General features: G+C 44.4%; 1 protein-coding gene across 1 annotated transcript in view; it reads left to right on the top strand.

The window, feature by feature from the left end:
- Window positions 1-1,745: 1,745 nt before the first annotated feature.
- lhfpl2a (LHFPL tetraspan subfamily member 2a) overlaps window positions 1,746-13,913 on the top strand; it is a 51,659-nt gene continuing 39,491 nt past the window's right edge. The window contains exon 1 of the mRNA XM_083929976.1: window positions 1,746-1,943. The gene's annotated coding sequence lies outside the window, so the exon portion shown is untranslated. The remainder of the gene's footprint in view (window positions 1,944-13,913) is intronic.

Genomic DNA, 13,913 nt, shown 5'->3' on the forward strand with positions numbered 1-13,913 from the left:
TTCAAATACAGTCTATGGTTCAAATACGGTCTATGGTTGAAATATGGTTCAACTAAAGTCTATGGTTCAAATACAGTCTATGGTTCAAATACGGTCCACGGTTCAAATACAGTCTATGGTTCAAATAAAGTCTACGGTTCAAATACAGTCTATGGTTCAAATCGAGATCTGTCAGATGAACGTAGCTACACTTGGAAGACGATGGCGACTCAGCGACTCACCAGCAACTCCAACGCCGGATCAGATGATTCAGGTCTGTGAATGTTTAGATCAACACTCGGTGTGAGCACGTTACAGACTGTTATTAAACGTTTTATAGTGTTTTGCATCTGCTGAGAAAAGATAATAAGAAACAAAAAAGGTGTTAAATGATCATAAGAATGATATTTAATTAAAAATGATCTTGCAGTGCATGTAATCACATTTGACGCCGTCTTTACTGCTCCGTTCTTCCCTCATCAGGATTACAAGCACTGCAAGATCTTTTTTACTTGAAAATATTGCTTGTAGTCAGCACTGTCGCCTCACAGCCAGAGGGGTCCTGGTTTGAATCCTGGCTGGGCCCTTCTGTGTGGAGTTTGCATGTTCTCCCCGTGTCTGCGTGGGTTTTCTCCGGGTTCTCCGGTTTCCTCCCACAGTCCAAAGACGTGCAGGTGTTGGGTTCATTGATGACTCTAAATCACCCGTAGGTGTGAATGGTTGTCTGTCTCTGTTCGTCTCTATGTGTCCTGTGATAGACTGGCGTCCTGTCCAGGGTGGACCCCGCCTCACGCCTGATGTCAGCTGGGATCGGCTCCAGCCCCCCCACCCCCCCACGACCCCGACAGGGACAAGCGGTTGAAGATGAATGAATGAATGAATGAGTGTGTCCGATACATGTTGATTAGCTGCTTGGTAGAAGGTAATCTTCAAGTTCATCTCATCTCATCTTCATCCTCTTATCCGGGGTCGGGTCGCGGGGGCAGCAGCTTTAGCAGGGGACCCCAAACTTCCCTTTCCCGGGCCACATTAACCAGCTCTAACTGGGGGATCCTGAGGCGTTCCCAGGCCAGTGTGGAGATCTAATCTCTCCACCTGGTCCTGGGTCTTCCCCGAGGCCTCCTCCCAGCTGGACGTGCCTGGAACACCTCCCTAGGGAGGCGCCCAGGGTTCCTCCTTACTAGATGATCCTGAACCACCTCAACTGGCTCCTTTCAACGCAAAGGAGCAGCAGCTCTACTCCGAGTTCCTCACGGATGCCGTCAGCTGGGATCGGCTGCTCCCTCCCTGCGACCCCGTTAGGGACAAGCGGTTAAAAATGGATGGATAATGCTTACGATCAGTCTTAACACCCTTTTTGTTTTATATTTTCTTTCTTCAGTGGACCTGTTTGTTGATCCTTTGATAAAGTAAGTATCTATTTTCTGTATTGGCAATAAAAAAACAAAACAAAACCAAAAAAAAGCCACATTTTAGCGCGTACATCTTTCCTCCCTCTGGGCTGAGCCTCGGATCTCCCATAATCCTAGATCCGCCCCTGCTTCTGATCCTTTTCTGGATGTTTAAGATAATAACGGAGCAGGAGGGTTCATATCATCATTCACACAGTGTGTTTTCCTCTCTCCCTCATACAGTGGCGTTAAATAAATAATGAGTCCAGTGTGAGCAGCGGTGATTGGCGGATGGGGGAGGGAGCTGTGACCGGGGGAAGTCACTCCCATCCCAACGGTGGTCCGTCTGTCTGGGGCAGGAGAGGAGGACGGAACCATTCATTCTTCTGTGGTTCCCGGAGAAAACGTGGAGGATGAAGAAGAGACACTGAAGGGAGGGGAAAAAAGAACAAAGTCAGGATCGAAAAACCCCGACTTTAACTTTAAAAAGTGCGTAAAAAGACGCGCAAAGGTCCCGCAACACTGCAGAGGCGTCGCTGCCCACGGGAAAAAGCGCACCGCCAGCATTTACGCGTAAGTACGTTTTCTACTTTTCTACAACTGTGTTCGTCTGGGAGACAAGTCTTAGTTGAAGTGTCTCTTCAGGTGGGAGGATTTCGACTTTCACTCAAGTGTTTCCACGTTTTAAAAAAAAAAAGGTGTGGTATTTTGTCCAGAGCTGCTGTGAGGGGGGAACTCGTGGCAGCAAAGCCGAGCACACTGATGCTTTGCGAGGCGACGCAGCAGCGGTGCGAGCCCCTCATGATAAAAGATCCAAGTGACACTTATTTAGTCCATTATTACAGGTTTAATTCATGTGTGTGGCTCTGACACCTTTAATAAAACTGATCGTGCGCATGCTGTGACACAAATAATGAATGAAATTGGACTTTTGTCCTTAAAAAATCCCCAAATATTCAATTTTTCATCATCTTAACAACAAGTTTTCACTCCTGGGAAACTAAAACAAGACAATATTTGTTTTGTTTTAGTGTAAAAATCAATCTATTACAATAGGTATCAAGATACAGGGGTTACGATTCAATATAGCACGATATACTGCGATACTGGGAGCACGGCGATATGTTGCACTTTCGTTTAGACCTATATTTATATTCTTAAAATATAATAAACTAGTATGATGAAGATAATGTACTCTGTTGGTAACGGGGGCGGGACTGGATACGCTTTTGCTTTCCCCGCTTTTCCCTTTCGGATATGTGAATTTTATGATTTAAACTAATATAATATGTGATTATGATTGAAAGAACTGACCCAAGACAAAGTATAGACAACAATATGTATCGAATATGTTACTTTTTATGCATTATTAGACATTACCGCTAGTTCCTGGAGAGCTTTAATTCAAAAGTTATACCGTGATACAATGTCAGAAAACATACTCAAGTGTATCGATGTTTTCTTACATCCAGCTCTGACGGAAATAATCATTAGTTGCAGCAGTCGTTTGCAAATTCTATCCATTAATTCATCTATTTTGTTACGTCATGTGCGTTGTTGCCTCGTCAAAGTGTAATCCCGACCCAAAATCATGGTCTTTTTGGACACTTCTACACATCAAATAAGCCATTGAGTAACAACTATTAACAGAGAAACCTGGGAGAGTCGCTAACAGCTGGATGTGGCTAACAGTGATTAGCTCGGGGCAGTAAGGTGAAGACATTTAAAGGTCTTTTTTAACCACTAATGCTGCTGAAAATAACAGCAAACCTCTGCAGCAGCATGAGAAGATTCCCTACACACACAACAAAGCACCAATGGGCTCCTTCCTTTGGGATTGACTTTGGTAATCCACTGGAATGGACTTTACTATGAGAGGAGCTGGTACAGGGGCCAGTAGGTAAGTCTTTAAAACACTCTTTTAATAAACTCTGGCTTCACTAACTACGCTGATGATGCTTTGTTTTGTGTGTAGGGACTCTTCTCATGCTGCTGCAGAGGTTTGCTGCTATTTTCAGCAGCATTAGTGGTTAAAAAAGACCTTTGAATGCCTTCACCGTACTGCCCCGAGCTAATCAGTGTTAGCCACGTCCGACTGTTAGGGACTCTCCTGGATGTCTTTGTTAATAGTTGTTACACAAACATTATTTAATGTATATAAGTGCCAAAAAGACCATGTGATGATTTTTGAATTACACTTTAAAGATGGAACGACACAAATATGAAACATTGCAGCTCTTGTTGAGTCTACAAAACCATCTCAGAACCCATCGGCTATCGATCTGACGATGGTTCAGCCTCTGGAGGCAACGGCCAATATTTAAGGGCTTTCCGTTGTAGCCAGCAGCAGATATCAGGGCCGGGACTTCATCTTCTGAGCAGCGGCCATTGTTAACGGTCCGATTAGCAACTTGAGACGTGACAGTTGGAGTTGAGGAACGACGTCTCTTTAAATAATAACCAAAAGCTAAATCATGGTCGGACGACCGTTCACCTGAATGCAACCAAAGCTTGATCGGTAAATACAACTTAGACTACAAATTGAAACCAGAACGCTTCTTCTTGCGATCGTATGCATTTACCTGTTTATAGAGATCCGTCTTTAAGGGCGCACTCACACTGTCCATCCGTACCGTGCCCAAACGGGTTCCATGGGTAAAGTCTGGTTCGTTTGACCAGTGTGAGTGCAACCGTACCGCACCTAGCTGCGGCACGTTTGGGAGAGGTGGGCTTTTGTAAAGCACGGCTGCACATGTACGAGCACGAGCGTGCGCACGTGTACGAGCACGAAGCCTACGGCGGTTCTGACGTCATTTCCTGTGCGCCTGTTGGGACGTAGAAAAAAGAAGGAGGGACCATGCGCGGACATTTAAAACAATGGCGGCGAAAGGTTCACGTTGGTGTGATGCGGAGGTGGAGTGTTTACTGCAGATTTGGTGGATGAAAAGATTCAAAAACAGTCGACAAGACGCACAAAAACTCTGAAGTCTATGGAAAGATTTGTAAACAAAGAGACGCATCACGATGACGTCATCAATGCGTGTGACGTGTGACGGCGTGATGACGTATAGGCAGCAAGAAGCATTCGACGAGGCCCAGGTAGTGTGAGTACAAACGGCCTGAAGGGGGGGACAAGGACCCTAAAGCAAGGGGCGTGGTATGGGCGGACAGTGTCTGTTATAATGTCTCAGAAAGTGTCTCAACAACGGTCCAAATATATTTAGCTTACTATCAAAAGACAAAGGAAAGCTACAAACTGAGACGTTGGAATCAGGTAAATTGTCTCAATGTGAATCTAATCATAAACTCTCGGCTCTAAACACACGTCTACCTTTCTATCAGAAGCATCATTGACCCCAAACACCTGATCCTGGCTCTGTTTCTAACCACACTGAAGGTCTAAGTGTTGCTCTGCTGTTGCAGCTTCACAGAGGAAGCGTGTCAGTGTTCTTGACAAGGTGCGACGCGGATTCTCGTCTTGTGTTTTCGTTTTGTGTTTCAACAGTAAACCTGAGAACAGGTCCCACCTGTGTTTGTGTGCGGAAGAGAGAACAGGGCTCCTGCGGGGCACAGACGCTGGAAGTCTCTGGACCGCAGCGTAACCAAAGTCAGGAACACTGCTCCTCACTCCTGCTTTCCCCCAACAAGCGGCAACTTTCTTTCTTTCTTTCTTTTTTCCACGTGTGATGCTCTTTATGCAACGTTTTAATCGGAGCAGTGTTCATGAGGGATGCAGTGTTTCTGTTCCAAACCTCAGTCCCTGATTCATCGTGGTAGGAAAGATCAGAGCCGTATGAACTTCTCTTTTTCCACGTGGCGCTTTCTCTCTATCTGCGTGTGCATTAACACCACAGCTTGTGAAGTTTGTAATCGCAGATTGTCGTCGTTCAGTGTATTGTTGTCACTTTAAAAAAAACAGCTGCGGAGTTGCAGCGTGCGGCCACTGTGTGGTCTCGGTCCCGACTCTATATTCTGTAATTAGCTTGAGCCATTGCATTTATAAACGCACGCAACTGAGCTTCAGATGTTTAATGACGCTTAGGTCATTACTGAATGAGTGGCTAAAGATGGCGGTTGGTTTGAGTCCGCTGTCAGGCGTTGCTGGTGGTTTTGAGAGTCTGTGCCAGTGCACGTGGTCCCTCAGGGCTCCGTGTTTGGCCCGTTAAAAAAGGCCGGGCTTCGTTCGTTACGACCCTCAGTTAAGGCCACAAGAAAAGCAAAAAAAATACACGCGTTTCTTCTCTTTTGGCAGCATGGCAGCGCAGATGCTCTGGAAATAAAACGTCTTTTTATGATAGCTTTTACTAAACACAAAACTTTCAAAGCATGGAAATAAAAACATTACCAGCCTTTATTTTTGCCCGGTGCAGATGACCATGCCGTTGGTGATGCTTTCAACACACGTAAAAACAAATAACAAAAGTTTAACTGCTACGCCAGTCATGCAGACCACATCATCTGCCTTCTCCGTGCATTTTCTTGAGCTTTGATGGCGGCGCTTTTTTGTCATTAATCCGCTTTATGAGCCCGGGTCAGTGTATGTTCTCCTGGTACGAGGGCTATTTTCAGCGGATGATTTGATTTACATCTTCCCCACGTATTCAGATCTTACTCTTTATGCTTCTAGGAGCGTAAACTCTCGCTGCAGATGGAAATCAGACCTGGGCACTATCAGTGTGTGCTTGAAACCAGAGCCCGGGACTGTGGTGTCACCGTGACAACAGTGTGAAATGCATTAATTGAACGGCTGCTCCCGTGTCAGGAGGTTAAAGCGGACGACTCCGGCCGGCCGAGGGCGAACATCTGGAAAACAGTTTGTTAGCAAAGCCCTGCTGTGGATGTCCTCCAGTGTAGATGGCCCTGATAACAAGGCGGGTTTATAAGCATCCTATTTCCTCAGCACTACTGTTGCACTTGTACGTGTATTCGCTTTCCCAGCAACATCTGTTTCTGACAATCCGCTCTCTTTTTGTGTCTCGGCGAACGCGGTCAATAAAACTTTCAACAGGAGCATCCAGGAAGTGCTTTAATGAAACCAAGAGTGTTTTTTATTTATTCTTTTTTTTTAAATACGCGCTACTAAAGATTGTTTATGTGGCCATAAAATTGACGTAATGCGAGGAAGACAGACCGATCTTAACTGGGTCACATTACGTTATGAGGTTTTTCCGTTCCAAGCTTCTAAAAGGAGAATTTCTAAAGGGAATTAAAAGCAGCCATGTGTCCGACTTTTGTTTCTTTTTTTATTATTATTAAATAAAGCTGCTGCAGAGACGGTTCGGTTTCACCAGGAAAGTCTGTGTCACGGTCTGCACACAGAAGGAAGAGGCTTTGTTTCAGACATTTTCCACCCTTTGTCCGTCTGAGGGCTGTCACCTTATAAATAACAACCAACATAATTAGCTTGAGCGGATTTGAACGTGACGTGTGAAGCCAGATGTTATCTATCGCGGCGCCTTTGACGCCTCACTTTGAGTAGCAAGCTAACGTCGCTAACATTTATTTTTTTAGCCTTACCCGTATCCGCGCTTTCTTTTCTCTTCGTTTCAAACCTAAAATGTTTCGGCACATTACTCATCAGATGTTTTAGGGTTTTAATTTCAGCACGGCTCTCGTGAGTTAGCTCAAGTTTCCCTTCTAAAAAACACGGCGATAGCATGGTTAGCTCGACGATACACAGGCGACACGTGGTTCAGAAGAGAAGAGCCTGTTGAGTTTCCACGTTGTTCATTTTGAATTTAAACAGATCACTAGATTGATGGCGTTTCTAATAACTGGCGAGACAACGAGGTTTGGGAACTTCTGTCGCTAACGGCCGACGCAGGAATCGTCAGACAGGTTCGAGGATCTCTGTTTTGTTTATGATCAAATTACGATGCAGGCTACGCGACCGCTGTGGTGCCTCCAGGTCACGCTCTTCCTCTTGCACGCTCTAGAGAGAAAGGGAGAAAGGTCTGCGGTATTTAAGTAAGTTTTACAGTACAGGACATTATTTCATGTGTTCATTTTGTAATTTATAAGCACGCAGGTCTTTTGAATTACACGATTATGTCGAGATAAATATACTTATACAAGTAGTTATGTCTCCCGTTGTATTGGTTTGGAAAAAATATACGTCAACCTCACCCGAAATCAATATTAATTAATGTGATTAATTATGAAATGTTACTTCTGTAAAGATCGATTAAACGATTCACCTGTGTAAAGACAGGCCGTTCTCGCAGTGGACCCTGATATTTAACACACTTTTAATTATATTCAGCACTTTTTATCCCTCATCTGTTGAATGATACCAGTATAAAAGTGATCTGACGCAGAGAACTCTTGCACTCTTTACTTCCACGTAGGTGGCAGACCGCATGAAGGTGCAAATTTGTTGGAACAAAGCCACGCGACTAAAATTAGGTCACTTTGGGGAGTCATAATGTCAGTTTTTGGTAACTTTCCAAATAGTTTCCCAGCCCCTACACCCTCCTCTGCCTCTCCTCTCATTTGATAAACCATTTTTGACTGTTCATGGCACTCGCGGTGCTGTTGCTGGTTGCTGTTGCTGGTTGCTGTTGCTGGTTGCTGTTGCTGGTTGCTGTTAGTTGCTGCTGGTTGCTATTGGTTGCTGTTGGTTGCTGTTGCTGGTTGCTGTTGGTTGCTGTTGCTGGTTGCTGGTTGCTGTTGCTGTTGGTTGCTGTTGCTGGTTGCTGGTTGCTTGTTGCAGTTGCTGGTTGCTGTTGTTGGTTGCTGTTGCTGGTTGCTGGTTGCTGTTGCTGGTTGCTGTTGGTTGCTGTTGCTGGTTGCTTGTTGCTGTTGCTGGTTGCTGTTGGTTGCTGTTGCTGGTTGCTGTTGCTGGTTGCTGGTTGCAGTTGCTGGTTGCTGTTGCTGGTTGCTGTCAGTTGCTGTTGGTTGCTGTTGCTGTTGCTGGTTGCTGTTGGTTGCTGTTGCTGGTTGCTGGTTGTTGTTTTACAACCTGTCAGAAAGCAAAATGAGCTCAAACTAAAGTCACGTTCATGTGAAATGTGACATTGACTAGTTGCATTTACGTGATGACCTTTCCCTCCTGTTCCCAACCCTCCACAGCCGTCTTACCCCCCCCCCCCCCCATGCTACACTGTGGGGCAGTCATGCACACTGATTAGATTAGGCAGCGCTGGAGCTAATCACCCTTCTCTCCCCTCGCTCCACATTGCTCCGACTCTCCCTGTCCTCTGGGCCCCCCTGTGGCTCCCGGAGATGAGCCTCTCCCGGGGGTACATCTACCTCCAGCGGCTCCACAAAGCCTGCTGTTTACTGAGAAACCAGCAGGGTGGGGTCCTCCATAACAACAAAGCCTTTACCCTTTACACTTGTCCCCTCTATTGCTTCGAGGTTGTGGAACAAAACCCTCCCTCCGCAGAAAGAAAGAGACATCCAAAGAATGACTTGCGGAGGGCTGGGAGAGGCGGGGCTGCGGGACCCTCCTGTCGGGTGAAATGAGGAGAAAGAATCCGCGGTGGGTTTTGTTCCTTTGTGGCGAGCTGGGGGTCACGTCTCAGGGGGAATGTGTGGCAGACGGACGGTGGGTTTTGCAGCTGCGTGGCCTCCAGCACTTTTATCTGAGCTCGTCCCGCAGCAGCTGAAGGCTCATTAAACTTAAAAGTTTACGTCTAGCAGTCGGCAGTGCATCTCCTGTTTTTCCTCCCTCCCCGCCTGAATCCTGTCTTTCTCAACCTCCTAATGTCGTAATCAGACATTTGCTGAATATTGATTCAGCTGAAACCGGAGTCACTCACAGCTGTATGCTAATGAGGAAAGGTTAGGCCCCACCACAATAGGCGGTCTGTGTGTAAAGTGCGATAAGGTGCTATCTTAGTTTGGCTGAGGTCATGGAAAAGGCTTTAAGCTGATTACATTAGATTGTACATTGTGTTTGTGTCACTGCAGAGTCGCTTTTATGTGCCACTCGGTGCCCAGTTTATATGAGAGAAAGAAAGCAATGACTACAAAGAGATGGAGTCTATGAATTTATTACCTATTTAAACAACATTTGCTATTGTTTTTGCTCAAACAAGCAGTAGTTTGACATTTTTGGGAAATATTCTTATTCAGTTTCTTCCTAAAAGGTTGATACTGCTCTGGATGAGCATTTTTTAAACCAATTAAATCATTTTTTAAATCAATATTTTGTGGAAAACCATTGATTTATGTGTAGTAGGCATGTTAATGTAAAAACAATTAGCCTTTCCAAAGGTTTAAAAACAAGAATACCAGTTAGAGCTTCAACGATTAGTCGACTATTCAATTAGTAATAACTGCAGACTATTTTGATCAATTAGAGGTAGTTTTTCATTCAAAAATACAACAAAAAATGCTGTTTTTAGCCTCTCAAATATGTTCAAGTTCTGCTTTTCTATGTTTCATATCATATTAAAGTGAACATCTTTGGGTTTGGGACAAAACAAGACATTTAAAGACATTTAAAGACATTTTAAGAAGCTGGGGGAGACATTTTTCACCATTTCATAAACCAAACAAAGCAGAAAATACTCTGCAGTCCTAATACCAGCACAGCTAAAGCTCCCTAATTAACTTTTATTTTACCTCCATCTTCCTGCAAAGACAACCTGTGGTGTCTTGTCTATCTATCATAAATTGAACTATTCCTTTTAATATAAACTCTTCCCAGAGCAAAATGAACTCATTTGGTGGGAAACTTCGATCAGTTAGTTTCATTTTGAATCTAGTTTAAAAAAAAAAAATCCCCATGACAAAGACGAAGCCTCCTGCTTCAGCTTTCCCTTTCACTCTCTTTTACTGTAAATTCCCAGCACAGATGTCCCGATTCTCAGTGTTTGGGTCCTGGATTCACCCGCAACCATGGAAACCCGTATTTGGGTTTGGACTGGCAGGCGGTCACCGGTCATTATCACCGCTGCGGCACCACATGCAGCCAGAGCACAGCGGCAGCAGGACCAACGGCTATAACGCTCTCTCTGTCTCCCTCTGCACCCTGGTTTGGCAGATCTAGTTTTAATAGAGGTGACTCATTCTTAATATAAGGCAGGTCACTGGTTTGACCTAATCCTGCTCACATTACTAACTGTATTCACAGTAGTTGACCGTTTGCCCCCGTTAGGAACCGTTTCTATGCCTGTCGGGCTTCCCCTCCTGCCACATGTACGCCGTTTACAATAATGTTGATTTAGCGTGCGCGTGTTTTAGTAATTACTCAGGAAATGGGTTCTTGATTTTTAGATAGAGGACGGAAGCAAGTTTGTCTTTGTGTTTTTTAACCAGCAACCATTGATTTGCCAGGTGAAATGAGCTGTGGCTAGCTAGCCGTTTAAGCTAATGAGTTGGTTGAAACCCCGCTTACTAGCTGTCTACGTACTTTCTCTCGCTGACCTTTTCAAGCTGAATCAATTGAAACTGAGAATCTTGTCAAATGTGTCTTAAAATAGGCACTTTCGGACTGATATTGTGCTTAAAGACAACGCTAACGCTAACTTGTACCAAACAAAACATTGCATCCTCTTTAAGTTGTTGATCCATTTTAACGACAGGTTTAGTAAAGAGACAGTAATGCTCTTGTTTTACAGTGTTGAGGTTCTTAGTCATCGTATTATAAAGCTTTATAAAGAAAATTGACATTTCAGACTTGTTTTGCTAGCATAACCTGGTCCAGCTGCTTAGCCTAGCTTACAGATTGGCTTATAAACAATGTTTAACTTTACAGGAAAGGCTTTTAAGATGAGGACTTGTGGACAATGTGTTTGGCAAACTATCTCAGGTAATGTCTTTGACTGGTGTTTTAAACTTTCCCAAATTAAAGAGCAAAGCGTTCAGAGCTTCTTACGTTAGCATAAACTTTGATAGCATACAGAGCTATCTTCCACACAGTGAGTGTGCTCTCACAAACAGGGGTTTTAACTCTACAAAGAAAATTTAGATCTGTTCGTTAGAGTTTAGAGTAGTTAATGAAATGCTTGGCCTGGGAAGTAAAACAGTCACTCTTGTCGGCCATTAGCTAGTTACCCGAACATGCTAACGTTTGTAGATAACAAGGGTCAAAGGTTCAAGGTTTTATTGTCGTTAGCCTGAACAATATAGGATTGCACAATGAAATGTAGCCACCTTCATGCTAAACGCAGGAAATATATAAACAGATATACAAATATTTATTTGAATGTTAAATAATATAATATAAACTAAGGGTGACATTCACAGTTTGGCAGTCGATAGCAGGATGCAGGTTCGTATTTTGACCGTAATAACTGTTCTCAACCGTATCCGATCTTCAAATCGTGACGCAACAAAGTACTATTTCCTGGTCCAAGCAGCTCCAAGCCTCGCATTTCTACAACGCCAAAGTAACAGAATCTTTTAACAGATCTGAGTACAAGCAACAACAGAACTGTCATTTTATCGCTTTCCTTTTGACGAAAAAGGCGTCACACTGACGGTGAAAGGTCCACAGGTTCGCCCTTTGTTGTTCGTTTTGTTCTACAGAGCGTTTGGACCCGGAAATAGTATTTTAAGACTTAAAGACGGGATAGCCTCTGCTGCCCAGTCTTTCTTGCCACGTAAAATTCCTCGTTACCACATGTGTAATATAAGTAATATAAATATCATTGCGTTCACCTTTTCTCTTGTGTTTTGGGGTTTTAGAAAAGCTTAAAAAGTCGCTGTTTGGGTGGAAGGGTTTCATGTTTAAAACATCAGAAACTTGTAAACCAATCTTCCCTCTGGTCACCGAGCAGAGGTCGGCCTAATGGTCCGTGCAGCTGTGAACTGATTTGTAGCGTGAGGGCTCTCCAGGTGAGAGTGACCACTTCTGGGGTAATGTTACACCACCTGTGGGACCACACTGTCACAAGCCTCATTACAACAATCAGCCCGTTCTAAGATCTTTTTTCCACCATGTGTTTCACAGGGAGACGAAAATATTTTATACCACAAGAAAGACTCTGATTATCAGCTTTGACTTTAAACAACATCAAACAATTCACCCCAAAGCTCCAGCCGTTATCACAAGCTGATACGTAGAGGCGTAATTGAATTTAACCTGTATTGGTCCGGGCTAGTTTACCCAGCCACATGCTCGTCAGCAGATGCATCCTGTTTGATTCAATCTCAGGTATGATCAGCAGCGACGTGGCTCCGGTTAAATCAACAGGTTCAGGTTCAGCTCAGAGTCAACTCTCCCTGCCCACGTTGAACTTATAACCTCTCCGCTGTCTGAATTTCATTTTTTTTGCCAGAGAAAAGCATCTTTGCAACAAGGATTCTCTGCAGCGAGTGAGCGAGTGCGTCTCTTATTTGGTTGACCTTTTGCTTTCACTCGTCCCCAAAGCCTTCATAAAACACGCATATTTGCAGGGAATGAGGCATTTCTTTGTTTGCTGTTGTCATTTGGGCTCGGCCCTCAACGGCTAAGTGGTATTTGCACATCTGAGGCCGGCGGGGATTACGCCGTCTCGTCCCTCGCTGCGCGGAGAAAGCCGAGTAAACACAGGCACGAGAAGAGTGAATCACAGAGGGCAGTAATGACAGTGTGAGGAGACAGAGAGCAGGCATGAAGGGAAAACAAGTTTCAGAGAGAAAATAAAAGAGAGAGAAAAAGAAGATAAAGCGTCTTTTTTTTTCACAATTAACTGGAGCGACTCTGGGTCAGACATCTGTGATCCATCTCCCAGGGGCAGGCGTCTGGAGCTGCCTTTTGTGTGCCCTTTCTCTCTCTCTCCCCCTCCCTCCACCAGCGTCTTGGCTTTCCTTTGACAACCCAGCTGCCCTCTGAGGGTAAAAAACACTTTTTTAAAGGCTGTCTCTGACCTCCGTCCGTTATTCTGTCCATTTATCCAGAGAGAGGTTTACGTACACAGTGATGGCCTCGGATTTTCCACACTAAGCTGACATTTCTGATCACCATGAAGCGCATACATTGGAAACTCCTGCTCTTGCATTTTAGTGTCGTTGGGTAAAATGGAGCTTTTCCAACATGCAGACAGACGACAGACATGTAAGAAACGTTTTTAAGAACATGCCCGATGTCCTTTCACTCACCGGCGGTGTTGAGACAGTTGCACATGACTTTAAAGGGGAATATCTTTTTAGATATACGTCCACTAAAAATGCTTGTTTTTGCGACTGACACGCTCAGATTGTTCTTATAAGTGTCTGACTGCATTATGGAAAGATGGCGAAGTCTTCTTCTGAAGTCTTCTTCTGAAATCTCGCTGGTTGTTGCAGAGAGAAGAGAGAATCGTGACGTGTAGCTTTGCGTTATCTTAACAGATCTGCAGTTTGACCGGGACACTACTGCCAGCCGAAGAGGAGACGACATCTGATTAAAAAGCACATTTACCGGGAGTTACGTGCTGCAGACAGCAGAGGTAGGCTAACACTTCTAGCTAAAGTTACCAGGTTAACTAAGAATGTTTGTAAAGTGGCACATGAAGACAAAAAAATTCAACTGCCGCATCTAAAAATAGCCGGATAATCGGCACTACTTCCACGCTTTTGAGTCCATAGAGCGGGCGCACTGCCACTTCCACAGGCAGAGCAGACTACTTC

This window comes from Echiichthys vipera (assembly GCF_963691815.1).
Source record: "Echiichthys vipera genome assembly, chromosome: 16".
In the NCBI taxonomy this organism is placed as follows: domain Eukaryota; kingdom Metazoa; phylum Chordata; class Actinopteri; order Perciformes; family Trachinidae; genus Echiichthys; species Echiichthys vipera.